A 14,797-nucleotide genomic window follows, 5' to 3' on the forward strand; every position below is an offset into this window, starting at 1 on the left:
TGAACTCCTGTTGTCAGGCATGGTGGCAGATACCTGCTGAGCCATCTCCCAGGCCCAAGGCTTACTCCATCCATTTGTAATTTAAATAAGCACTTCTTGCTTACCCCAACATCCCCCATATATTACCTATGACTGGGGTCAGGAGGTGACAGGGCCCACGTGAGCTTCTTGACAGCATAAGAATGAATCAAAGCCTAACATGAAGTATCCAAGAATCAGAGTTACTATTTCAACATCTTTACTTCTTGGTTGATTTTTTCTTATTTTTTTCTTGATTTAACCTTTTGATATAAGAAACTATACTGGACATTTTAAAGCTTGTGTGTGTGTATGTGTGTGTGTGTGTGTATCCATAAATTAATATTTTGTAGGTTTTGTTTTGTGTATGTGGGATGCTGGTGATAGCGCTGATGGAGGTTGTGGTGTGCTTATCAGTGTGGGTGTGTACCCGTGCATGCACCTGTGGAACCCAGAGTTTAATATTTCATGTCCTTCCCCGGCTCCCTTCTCCTTTATTATTTTTTTTACACAGGATTCTTATGCAAAATGACAAGATATATAAGCTTCAAGTCATAATGATAAACAGGTATACATATTAGAATTTAGACACACTACCCTTCTTCCTGCTCCTTGAGTTTCCTTACTAAAAGCAATTTATTTTTCTTCCTTAAAACCATACCTTCCCTGTGAATCCTGTAAGCACTAATCCTTTTAAGTCCCCTGGGGATGAGCTCCAGAAGCCTCTCAGAACTGAAGCAGGTGCCCTGATGAATTTCTCGAACTCTAACTGAAATGTGGCACTCTCTCACATCTTAACCCTGTGTGGGCACAACAGTTCCTTCTCTTCCTGAGTTTCAAACAGGCGGCCACCAGTCTATCCCACTGTCTGCCACCAGTCTATCCCAGCCCAGAGCTCACCTACCACAGCTCCAGAACTATCTCAATTTAATCAGTCTTAACACATACATAAAGGAACAGATAGGAAAAGCCACAATGAAACCCACAGTGTGTGTGTGTGTGTGTGTCTGTGTGTGTGTGTGTCTGTGTGTGTGTGTCTGTGTGTGTGTGTGTGTGTCTGTGTGTCTGTGTGTGTGTGTGTCTGTGTCTGTATGTGTGTCTGTGTGTGTGTCTGTGTGTGTGTCTGTGTGTGTGTCTGTGTGTGTGTCTGCGTGTGTGTCTGTGTGTGTGTCTGCGTGTGTGTCTGTGTGTGTGCGTGCGCGTGCAAAATCTATCCTCTTCCATGCTGAGGAGACTGCCCTCTCCCTGGGGTGTTACATGAGAGACAGACTTTAGGTTTTGTTTGGGAAGCAGTCAGTGAGGGAGGTGGGCAAGCTTGTGACAGATCCATCAAAATTCTCACTGGATAAGAACAGAGGGACAGGATGCCTGCACTTGGAATTAATTTAGAGAAGATGGTCTGATCTCTCGGAGACTTCCTTCACAGAAAGCCGTGTATGGGGAGTCATTTGATGGCAGCTGCCGGTGCACTGTTCTGCCTATAAACCCAAAATCTGCCAATCACACAGAAGAGTGGGAAGGGACTTGTCATAATCTGGAATTGTAAATAGCAAGACCAAGCACAGAGTGAAAAAATAATAGGACGGAAAGATTCCCCAAACAGATGAGTTACCATCAATAAACAAATGATGCTGTAGAGATTCTTGGGAGAAATTTCATAAGAATATTTGCTTATTGTCAGTAAAATGTCCAATGAACAGAGAATCCCCACAAGTTATCAAGAACATTAAGTTGTTTAATCCCAAGGGGATGGAAGACGTTCACAATTAGTGAGTTAACTGGAAGTGATTGACAAGAACCTACTGGAGACATGAAGTTTTGACGGTGCTTTATCAAGGACAGATACCTTAGTGGGTCTGAAGTGTTGGTTATTGCAACAGAGAATGGTGTTTGTCAGCAATGGTGCTTATTAATGTCAACAGAATCTCTTTTGTATTGTGCAGTACAAAGGGGAAATGTGAAAGAGAAAAGAAGGAAAACTTTACAATGGTTAAGGCAAACCAGCACCCTCAATATACACTGTCAAATCTGTCCCCACTGATGCACTTAAGCTATGGACTTTGGAGTGCTCTGTGACAGCCTTTGCCAACACAGTAAGAGTGACATTGTCTCCTTGACAATATATATAGAGAGTGTGCTGTCTGAAAAGCACCCACTGGACAAATGGCAGCACAAGATGAGCCGTCTTTTTTCTCTCAGCATCTCTGGATGTCTGGATTTGCTCAGTGTTTACGTTGCAAAGTAAAATCTTGTAATGCATGCCTTTAATTCCTCCTTTAATTCCTAATAAAGCAAGCAATGGTCTCAGGGCTGACAGGCAATATGGTCCATGGGAGCCACTGCTGCTGTGAGATAAAGTCCTTCTTCCTGTCATCAGAGGGACAAGATGGTCACACATCCCAGAAGTAAGAATGACAGCAGTGGTTTGGGTAAAGTATGCAGAAGTCACCTCAAGTGAAGCAGGGTAGGAGGGCAGATGAAATTAAAGGACACTGGAAGGAATAGATTCCTGCGGGATGCTGGCAGGGACTCAGAAGGTCCAGAGAGCTGGTAAAGATTGCCTGCAGAGACAGCTCTTGTTTTCTGAAGGGCATTGCAAACAAGGGTGTGAAACACAGACCAGGCTTACTCAGGGCTTGGATATTTGTAGCCTTGAGTTGAACTATGTCAGCACTCTCATCTCTAATCCCAGAACATAAACAGTACACTTCATAAAACCACCTTATAATTTCATTTATAACAGGAACTTCTTTTTAAAAAAATGAAAGAAAGTATTTAGGAAATCAACTCGCATGCTTTTGCTTACTTTTAAAACTCTACATAATTTTTAAATGGTGGTTACTCTTTAAAGCTAGCTCTCTGTAACAGGCTCACTAATTTACTGCACTCAGGCCTCTCCTGGAATTCTTTTCTGCAGTATATAGTCAAGGGTCTGACTTCATTTGAGTGGAAGTCCCTAAAGGGGCAGGGAATTCCTCTGGTTGCACGTGGCTGGGCTGGGCTCTGTCTCCATTGCTGCTGCTGCTGCTGCTGCTGCTGTGAGCTTCAGTATTTAAAACTGGACATCAGAGAAGGATCTCTGTTTGCTGGGCTTCTGCTAGTATTTGAAATGAGTTTGAAATCTTTGAAGATTCATTCATTTCCCGACAAAATCATGGGACTCTTCACACCCAACAAAACACGGGCAGTCCCTTGCACTGAAAGCACATACTAAACCCGGGTGTGGGGAAACAAACTCAGGTCCCCTGGAAGAGCAGCAGGAGCGTGCTCTTAACTGCTGAGCCACCGCTCCAGTGATAAACAGGAGATTGAGCAATGACCTTCATTTGTGCTGCTTTGCCACTGTTACAGGGCATGGCCCTTTGACTGTGAATCATCACAATACAGGACAACAAATTCAAACAGGCCAAGCCTGTATCTCGCAGAGGTGAAGCAGGGTAATTCCCTAAAGAACTAAAGTCGCTGATTGGTCTCAAAACTTCCACGTGAGCAGCTGAGCCTTTTAGAGCCCTTTCTACACACATTTGTATAAGTCCCATGTTTCAAATCACAGGACTGACAAAGTCAAAGGTGAGAAGGGCGACAGGAAAGCATAAAGAAAGAAAATTACTCAGCTGAATGAAGGGAAGGAAGGAGAACCGTGGCCCGCCCCCAGCAGCCTGTCTCCTCCTGGTGTTTCATGCCAAGATACCCAAGGCTCACACTAGATGTTCTATTTCACAGACCATTTATGCAACTGAGTTTTTAAATAGGAACCCTTTAACATAACTTTTAAAAATATAACTGAAGGTCAATTTTTATTTTGTCCTCAATCTGATTTTGTCTTTCTGTCACCATCATATTTTTAGAAGAAATATCTCCTTGAGTTTATGTATATCGAACTATTTTTAGCACAGAGAACATGAGCGGCTTAAAAGTCAGGCAGTCCATGTCAATGACCGACAGCAATAGTGAATGAATGACTGACAGCAATAGTGAGTGACCAACAGCAACAGTGAATGGCCAATAGCAACAGTGAATGACGGACAGCAATAGTGAATGACTGACGTGTGTGTGTGTGTGTGTGTGTGTGTTGGTGTTTTATCTGTTTTATCCCAGCATGTCCAAATAAACATTGTCTTATGTAAATTGCTTTTGGTGTTGGTGTTTTATCACAGCAACAGAAAAGCCACAAGGTTTTAAAGGACTGTTGTTGGGAGGAATAGGAAGCACCAGGAACCATTTCGTATCTTCAGGGATGACCACTAAGCTTCAGCTTGATCAATTTACAGCCAACTTGGAGGGACAGAATGACTTCCCCCAGTCTAGTTTGAAATCCAAAAGGCCATCACAGGGCTAGTCCCCTTCAACTGGACAAAATGTTTCATAGTGATTTCTGAAAACCAAACAAACCAACCACCACCCCCCAAAGACCCCAAACAAACAAACAAAAACAAAACAAATACCACCAGCTGGACGCGGGAGTAGAAAACAGCCACGATAATCTGGGGGCCACACAGCCCAAGGAATCCCCCTCACGTGGATTCCTTTCCCTCTTTACTGTTCTTGAATCCTTTCTTTCTAGAGTGCACCTTAAAGTGAAGCCACACCTTATCACACGTGCACAATCTATACAGACATGAATTGCACACAGCAAGTAGCAAAAGTCTTTGCAAGCTAATTTTCCATGTCTCTAGGACTAATTTTCATTTAAATTAAAGAATCGTTAACAATGACCAGAGTTCCTGACTCAGGTCTTCATGCCTAAACCCTCTACCCACTGAGTCACGTCCCCAGATCCACATGGTATTCGCACCTCCCAAGCTTCTATTCTGTATCTATAATGCACTCCAAAGCATAGTATACATCAGTTATGCATAATAATTTACAGGAAAATTATGATTAGACGAAATTTCAAGTCAGAAAGTGCTTTGGTGGCTGTGGGAGGGAGAATCAGAGTTTAGGCACACCGGCTGCTCTTATAGAGAACCTGAGTTCGGCAACTGTGCCAGGCAGCTCCAGAGAATCTGATGCCTTCTTTGTGCCACCTCAAGTATGGGCAAACACATGCCACACACAGCACAGATAGTCATACAAATACCTAAAATTTTCTTAAGCACTGTGGTGTGGGAGTGTGTGTTCAAGTGTGTGGATGCATAAATGAGTGTGAGTGCATATAATGTATGTGGCCTAAGTGTCAAGGCCCGAGAGCAGTTCACACGATGTCAGTCCCTTTGTGCTTTCCACTTTTGGAAATGAAATATTGCATTGGCTTGGAACTTCACCAAGTATTGTCCAGTTAACTGGACTGGCCTGCCTCAGCCTCCCATCTTGCTGTCACCGGTATAGTCTATAACAAACAATTTGCTCCAAAATGATTAATTATTCATCCTCAGATGTCATCTGTTCTAAAGTCTAGAAGACCTGGTGTATGTATGTATTTAAGTGTGTGTGTGTGTGTCTGTCTGTATGTGTGTGTGTATATATATACACACACATATATATATACATATATATACACACATATATATGTATATGTGTGTGTATATACATATATATACACACATGTATACACACACATATATGTATATATACACATATATACATACATATATACATACATACACACACACATATATATATATATATATATATATATATATATATATATATATATATTACATATAAGCTCCGGTTATGCAACATAAAACCATTTCAAGCTACAGTCATTAGAAAAAGGCACAGAGTTGACATCTACTGCCTGATCCATACAAGTAACAGCTAACATTATTGTTTTATTATGATGCAGCTTCTAATTCACTCGCTAAATGCTACACTTCATTAAGAAAAAAAAAAGCCAATGCTATTTGTAACTTTTAATGTTCACTCTTGAGTCCAAATTATTTAGTATATTATTCAACAAATGTGGTAGACAAGTTCAGTCTCTATTTCCTGACCTTGGGAAGAATTAGATGTAATCAGAATGGTTTCCAGTTGAATCCCAAACAAAATCCTCATGACACCTTTTGCAGAAATAGAGAAGACATTCTAAAATCCATGGAAGCACACAAGACCACAGAGAGCCAAACTGTCCTGAGTGAAGAAATCAATGCTGGATGCAACCACTCTCCAGAGCTCAAGATACACCACAGAGCCATAGTGACAGACAGCAGGGCACAGAAGCAGATGTGGAGGTTAACAAAGCAAAAGAGAAGACCCCAACCTGAGGCTATGCAAATGTATCCATTCCTTACTTGATAGAGATACATACACTATAGAAAACACAGCAAATGGCACCAGGAAACATGAATGTCTGTATGGAGAAGGAAGAGATTAGACTTGTGCCTGTCACCATACATAAAAATCCATTCTGAAATGGAGCAAAGACTTTAATGTGCAACCTGAAAAGCTGAAACTTGTAGACAGATCATTGGTGATGCTCTACAGGATACAGACATAGGAAAGGACTTTGCATTCACTCAGGAAACAAGGCAACACTATTTAGACAACTAACGAGATCTCAATCTTCCTAATGCTCAGACCCTTTAATACAGCTCCTCATGTTGTTTCATCGCTACTTCGTAACTAATTTTGCTACTGTTATGAATCATAATGTAAATATCTGTTTTCTCCAATGGTCTTAGGTGACCCCTGTAAAAGGATTCTTCTACCCACAAAGGGGTTGAGACCCACAGATTGAGAGCTGCTTAACTGTGCATATGTTTGGGTGGATGAGCTTGCAACAGGAGGGTGTCAGGTGTCCCGTTGTATGTCTTTCTCCACCTTATTCCTCTAAGACAGAATCCATCTCTGAACCTGGATCTGGGCTGGATGCCCTTGAGCCTGAATGATCCTTGGCCTCTAATGCACACAGCATTAGGGTTATAGGGAAACATCCAGCCTGTCTTTATTGATGAATTCTGGGATTGAATCTCAGGTCCCTGTGCTTGCACTGAAGTGATCTTACTCATGGCATCATATCCTAGCCTTTTATCTAATTATTTCATTTGAAAATTGTTGGGGGATTGTGTGTGTGTGTGTGTGTGTGTGTGTGTGTGTGTGCTTGGAGACAGAGTCTCCTGTTGCCCAGAGTTGCCTCAAACTTGCTACAACAGAGGAAGGAGATGAACTTCTGATTCTCCTGTTTCCACCTCTGAAGTCCTGCGATTTTTAAGTCTAAAGTCAGTATGCCTGGCCCTGATGCTGTTTATGAGGGACATGCCACCTGTCTTACTCAGGGTTTCTATTCCTGTACAAAGAAGGTCATTCCATGACCAAGAAGCAGTTTGGGGAGGAAAGGGTTTATTTGGCTTACACTTCCATGCTGCTGTTCATCACCAAGGAAGTCAGAACTGGAACTCAAGCAGGTCAGGAAGCAGGAGCTGATGCAGAGGCCATGGAGGGATGTTCATTACTGGCTTGCTTCCCCTGGCTTGCTCAGCCTGCTCTCTTATAGAACCAAGACTACCAGCACAGAGATGGCACCACCCACAAGGGGACCTCCCCCCTTGATCACTAATTGAGAAAATGCCTTACAGTTGGATCTCATGGAGGCATTTCCTCAACTGAAGCTCCTTTCTCAGTGATAACTCCAACTGTGTCAAGTTGACACAAAACTAGCCAGTACACCACCCATTAAACAATAAGTGTAGAAAATTTTGAACACAGCCTATGAAAGAGATGCTATTGATTATAAACACAGTGGGATTTTTCCACTCGTAAATCAAATACTCAGGTTGTTTTTTAACTGCAAGAATGGATTTTGAAAGTAATAGGAAAAAGACATTAAGACCTAATTAGTTTTACCCAAAGGTGCCCCCTTCCAAGAATTCTTATTGTACTCCTTGCCTGCCGAGTGTGAACAAACGTTTCATTCATTAGTGAAATACGTATTAGTAAGCATAATGGAGCCATTGTGAGTGAGAATACGCAGTAAGCATGTCATACTGAAGTGTTTCTCAAAAGCAAGAGTCACTGACAGTAGGAGACTTCAGTGATGCCAATTTCCTCCTTTCAGCTTCTGTGCCTAAAAGGCGTCTGCTAAGAAAACAGGATCAGCCGTAGCTGCTGGTATTTTAACCAACTTCCCTACAATAGTACAGCAGACACTGGAAAGATGAAAGATGAATCAGTGCCAAGGTCACTTGCTGTTCCTGCAGAAAGCTTAGGTGTGGGTCCCAACACCCACATGGTATCTCCCAACTGTCTGTAACTTAAGTTTGAGAGGAGCTAATGACCTCTTTTGACTTTTGTGGGCACTTCACACATATAGTGCACACACATACAGATAGACAAAACACTTATACACGTAGAACACATATACATTTTAATAATAATAATAATAGAACAAAATGGTCTTCAAATATATGAAATCATCGAGGGAGAGCTGGAAAATTGGGACTTTAGGAACCCAATGATCAAATTGTTTTATTGACTAAATACACAACAGAATTCTTAGTACTTATATCATTAAGCTCATACACCTGCTACAAGAACTCATCCCATTAAATGTTTTTAAAACATTTTCATCATGAAGGTCAATTGTCCTTTACCTTTTATTTATTTTATTTTAATTAATGACTGTGTGTCATGTGTAAGTATGCTAATTGTGTGTAGCTCTCACAGTGGCCCCGAAAGGGGCATCTGATCCTCTGGAGCTGGAATTCCAAGCAGTTGTGAATAACCTCACCCTGGAACTGGGATCTGAACTCAGGGTCTTTGGAAGAGCAGCAAGTACTTGTCATTATCTCACTGGAGTCATTTGTAACATCTGGAATATACTGTAGTGTCAGTCTGTCTGCCTGCTCCTGCAATATGACTTGGTTAAGGGTGTTGAGGGGCACAATGAGAGCTCAGTACTTGCTCATAGCCAGGGCTCTTGTGATTTTAATGGATAGTGGCTCCAGGATCAAAGTGAGCAGGATGCTTTGATTGAAATAAAGAGCATTCTCGTGCTCAGTTGTATTGGTGAACTTGCAGGATCTCCTCAACCACCACCATATCCAAAGTGGACCACCACAAATGCAGCATGAATGTTTAGTGTGTGTACGTGTGCATGTGCGTGTGCATATGTGTGTGTGCACAAATGCCTGTGTGTGCAGGTGCACATGCCTGCATGTGCATGGATGTGGGAGAGTGAGGACAGACTCAGGGTTCGTTCTTCAGCCGCTGTCCACCTTGTGTTTTTGAGACAGGGTCTCTCACTAGCCTGAAGCTTGCAGAGAAGGGTGGGCTGAGATGTCAGAGGGCCCAAAGTGTCCCTCCATCCCCATCCCTGCTTCTTCAGCACCAGACCCTGCTTTTTTAACATGAGCTCTGGAGATTGAACTCAAGAGTTCAGGCTTGCACGGCAGCAAGTTCTTTACCAACATGGCCATGCCCCAGCCCCACACTGTCTGCCTATCAGATCTTTCTGGTGAAAGAAAGAGGCTTCATCATCACACAGAAGCCTGAAATTCTTGCCGAACTGTGCTGTCAATGAGAAAAGAAATTCTCTGTGCTCTATTTGCTAGCAGGCAATCACTCTATAGATGCTCTCACAGATTCCCCACACACTGGAAGTTTCAAATGCTTATCGGGTGCAATATTCTGGATCCATCTTCTTAGAAACAATGAAGCAAAAATGATTCCCAGTGGATATGTGAGTATTATGGACTGCATAACCCTCTCATTCACAGCTTCCCCTGCTAACAAAAGTCCTGACTCCATATCAATTACAACATGGAGACAGACCAGGTTGCTGGGAGCTTCCTGTTCAACTCAGGGCTGACCAATGGGAAAAGCTCCCTACCATCTTATTGTCTATGATGTAAAAAGCCTCAGTATGTCTCAGGACAGCTCTATACTCCATAAGGACACTTCCATACTCCCTACTACAAGGAAAGTAGCAATTTCCTGGCTTGCAACTTGCTACAGACTATACTTTACTTTGTGATTCTTCAGAGGTCATTTCTGGGCTGTATCCAGCCTCTTTAAGATCGCTTCAGGAATTTGTCTAGTTTGAGGCAGAGGTTCAACAAGACCTAAGGATATGGGTGGGAAGTCTTGATTGGATTAAACAAGTCATTTACTTTCCCTGAAAGTCTCCTTTGAGTTGATTGGGTCTGTGAGGTACTGATACTGTGCAGAAGAATCACTTCAGGCCAAGCTCAGCCTCAGGGATCCAGGTCTGTCTTTTCAGAAGGACCCAGTGTCTGAGCTTCGTGGGAAAATGTGAGACGTGCTGTCTCCTCTCCACCACGGTTCAGAGTGAATACTCTGTGTGTGTGTCTGTGTCTCTGTGTGTGTATGTGTGTGTGTCTGTCTGTGTGTGTGTGTGGCACTGTCCACCTTGTTTGAGGCAGTGTTTCTTACTGGCCTCAGTCTTCCAAGAAGGTAACGTCAGCTGGACAGTGAGCTGCGGGTATCTGCTTGTCTCCTCCTCCTTCGTTCTGGAATCACAAGAGACAGCCGCCACGTGGGTCCTAGGACTAAAACTTGTTGGCCTCGTGTTTGCACAGCTTCACTGTGCCAACGAAGGTATCCTGCCAGATGTGCAGTTTCCTACTCTATAGCTTCAGAAATGATTCTTCGTTTGCTTCTTGACCATCATGTTAGTTCTCTTTTCAGTTTTTACGTTGAGCACCAAATAGCTTGAGTTGTTTTAGCAGCAGCAATGTGTTCCCTTGTTATGGCCACCACGAGTTAGAAAAATAAACCCTGTCCTTTTCCACAAGGAACTTTCTATTGCTGTGGTGCTCATCTGTTTGTGAGCAACGGGGGTTTCTCATCCAGTTGCTTCCAGTGGTCTTTCTCTGCCTTCATGACTGTGACCATGGTAATTTGTTAAAGGTTACCAAAGTCAGTGCTGTCTTCTCCATGTAGAATAGGGGCAACCAACGTAAAACCAGGCAAATGGATCCAAAAACTTCCCCTCCACATTTTCTGAGCTCTTTTGCTATTGGACATAGATCCATATGGCATGTTCCTTAAAACTACCTTCAGGGGATTCTATATAGAACTCACTTTAGAATAAAAGCAGAATGGAGAACTGTGACACCCATGCCCCTGTACAGGTGGGGACAAAAGCTGTCCAGTGCCATGCAGCCACATAGTGGACAATAGTAATGGGACACTCCTGTGGCCATCTGGAGATGTGGGGGCCACTAAGCTCCAGAATTAACTGGCTACTGGATCAATCTACTGCAATGAAATCTCTCTGAAATAAAAAATTATGCTGAATATAAAAGTTTCAGATACAAATATAAAATAATTTCATGGGTTATAATTTTTATTCACAGACAGACTCGTGATAAGCTAGTTCTACCCCATTCTCTTAGGAATGGTCCACTAAGAGATTTTATTATCTCCTAGTATGACTTGAAGACAAATACTATTAATGGGAATTCAAATTTGGGGGGTTAAAACCCTATGGCCTGTGATTGGTGATTTCTGTGTTACTTTACAAAAATTCTGTAAAGCAGGACTGGAGAAATGGTTCAACAGTTAGGAGTGTATACTGCTCCTGCAGAGGACCTGGCTTCAGTCCCCAGCACCCACAACAGGCAACTTAGAACTGCCTATAACTCCTATAGTGAGAATTTTTGTTTCTTTCAAAGATAGAAATATTGTAAGAACACATTTTCATTTGAACAAAATGGGATATATCCACATTTTTCACAACAGTTGACTATGATTTGCCTCGTGCTTTATCAGGAGTATGAACTTGTCAGCTGCAGATAGTTTCTGAGGTTGTGATGTTTGGAATTATGAGGACTTTTCAGAGAGTATATAAATGCTAGGGCCTCAAGCAAGAGGCAGGGTAAGTTGTTGGCTGCTGTTGTTGGCTGTTAGTCACAGTTTGTAAAGTAGTCATGTGCAATAAGAAACAACAGGAAGAACTTAGATATCCTGATGTTTGTGAAGATTAAACTTGCACCAAGGAACTTGATGTGCCCATCAGCAGGAAGTGGTCGGATAATCATGCCACCTCCTTTTCTGTCTATCGTATTTTTTCTCTCCTGTCTAGTGTTAGGGGCTTGAAAGGGTGGAAGAAAGAAGAACCCACAAAGTGGCCAAAGTCCAGCTACAGCTCCAGAAGATCAGGCATCTTCTGGCTTCCATCAGTATACACGTACACACACAGAGAGACACACAGAGACACACAGACACACACACACACACCAGACACACACACACACACACACACACACACACACACAGAGGGGTGTGTGTGTGGGGGAGACAAACTTGCCTATAAATGAAAGAAATAAAACTTCTTTTGAAAACTCTATGAAAACGAGGCTATCAATACTTTAACATGGACCCACAACAAATGGACTTCTTCTGACCTCTCAGCCCAGAGCGGACTTTACAGTGATATATAAAGTGTGACCAGAGAAAACTATTCAGGACTGTTTATTCTCCCACCTGGCTCTCTCAGCATTCCTTCCCTTCTTCACAGACTGAGCCAGTGAAAGGAAGGACACAGCAGGTGAGTTTTAACAGAATCAGGCATTTGACTGGTATCAAGGTTTTCCAAGCATATCCCTTTTACTTTCTTCCACACAACAGCAAGCCTGAAGCCTTCTGCCCGCCAACACCTACGTCCTTCATTTCCATCACAAAGGCCAAAGTCTCCATCATCTCTCTAGAACGGAAGCTTCAAAAGCAGTTGTTTGAGTTTTTGTCCCTCCTGGCAGATGTTTCCTCCACAAGCTAGCCCATATTTCAAGGATCGCCCACTCCCTGCAACCAGCTGTGGCCACAGCGTTCCTGTCCTCCCATCCAGCACACTCTCATTTCTTTCTTTTGACCTCACCAAGGGCCACTTCCAAAGGCAAGAAAAGCAAACAGCCCTTCAAAAACTTCAAAGGAACTTCCTTCAGAGGGTTTCTAGGGCAGACAGCAGCTCTCCCTCCTCACCTCTCTCCACTTCCAGCCTTTCTCTGAGAGCTCTTTACCAAGGAGCTGGTTTGACAGAAAGCACTGACCACTCAGTCACTTGCCTGATCCAGGTGATCCCTAGATTAAGGAATCATGGAGCAATGGCATTTGTGGACTGGGTCTCTGCTGGAAACATCTGGCTGACTTGGCACCACTTAAATTAGCAGAAATAGTCATTAGTCAATTATTTCTTTATTCCTACACGGAAATATTCGGAGCACCAAGTCTTCTAACCCTATGAAATGCACACTTATGAGGTGGATAGATAATCCATTTGGACTGCTCTGTGGGAAAATCATGGTTTGACTTTAAAGCGTTACAAAAGTTTAATCTACTTTCTAAGCTGTGTTGGGTTCTTTTGGAGACAGACGAAGCTAAGGTTTTGGTAGAAAGATTTGTGTTTAGGCTCTTGGGAGGCTGCTCCAAGTTCAGCCTTGCTTGCTATGGTAGAATACTAGGAACCTTTTAAAAGATTTTTTTTGGCTAATATATTTAGGACCCAGGGTTAATTAACTAATTTAATTCACTAGTACTAATTGAGAGCAGGCATGCATTACTTTGAAAGAACTCAGGGCTAGCTTAGAGTTAAGTGGCCTTAATAAGACAAACTGGACAAGTTTCAAAAATCTAATGCACACACGGGGCTGGGGAGAGGGCTCAGGGGCTGAAAGTTTGTCACCAAGGCAAGATTTGAGTTCAATTCATGGAACCCACATGGTAAAGGAAAGAGGGAGAAAACTGATTCCTAGAAGTTACTCTGTGATTCACATGTGTCAGGGGCTGTGCGCGCGCACGCGTGTGTATACACACACACACACACACACACACACACACACACACACACACCTAAAATAAATATGCATAAAAAGTTATTTTAAATGTTATGTAATCACACAAAACATAGGAAGAAACTATAATTACTCCCCAAAGAGATGGTATTGACTATTCTTACCATTGCTGCTGTCTTTTGGATTAACTGTTGGCTAGTTGCCATTTACACTCAATTCCAGACCTATCAAGTTAGGCCCACTACAATACATGTCTTCTCTAAGTTATAGGGTTATTTAGGAGGAGCAAGCTGGGAACATTTAGCTACATCAATAAGTTATGTGTCCCCAGGAAGCAGTCCGAGACCATGTAGTGCCAGCCTGAAGAACCGAATGAAGAGAGCAATTGCTCTAAAACCGGTAGGCTAATTGCAGACACACCAGATTGTGCCCAACATGACTGGCTAGTTAGCTTAATTATCAAGATCAGAATGCTCTGCTGGCTGGAGCCCTGAGATCCTGAGGGATAGGTGGTTCATCTCTAAAGAGGAATTGGCAATGATGGCCTATGTGTGAATTTCAGTTGTCAATCATAGTTCCATTATGGAGAAGGCTGCCATTCTCCAATCAAAGTCTGCTGTCAACCTGCTAACTGACTGGTGAAATCGTCCCAGGATAGTCCTCTTAGCAAGCTTGACTCATCCCTAACTAGCCCTTCTGTATCTAGTTTCATTAATATGTGTATTAACAAGTATATATTTGTCTATAATATATATTTCTCTGAACAGCGAAAGAAAACATTGGTAGCACACACATGCATGAAAATAGCGAACTTTTCTAACTACAGTGAGTACTTAGGATAATTAAAAAGTCAAAAGTTGGGGCTGAAGGGGGTGGCTCAGTGGTTACAAGGACTCTCTGCTCTTACAGAGGACCCAGGTTTGGTTCCCGCAATCCACATAGAGGCTCATATCCCTGTGTAACTTCAGTTCTAGGGGATTTGATGCCCCCTGCTGGCCTCCATAGGCACTGCACACATGTGGTGCACTTCTATCTCTTGCAGGCACTCATAGACATAAACAAAAAATTTTAAACTTTTCTAAAAAAAG

General features: G+C 42.6%; 1 protein-coding gene across 10 annotated transcripts in view; it reads right to left on the reverse strand.

Moving 5' to 3' along the window:
- Positions 1–14,797, reverse strand: part of Rbms3 (RNA binding motif single stranded interacting protein 3) — a 1,312,983-nt gene that overhangs the window by 61,675 nt on the left and 1,236,511 nt on the right. The gene's annotated exons all lie outside the window — the stretch shown is intronic.

The sequence above is a fragment of the Mus caroli genome, unplaced genomic scaffold, assembly GCF_978045245.1.
Source record: "Mus caroli unplaced genomic scaffold, Mus_caroli_1 scaffold_11, whole genome shotgun sequence".
Taxonomy (NCBI): domain Eukaryota; kingdom Metazoa; phylum Chordata; class Mammalia; order Rodentia; family Muridae; genus Mus; species Mus caroli.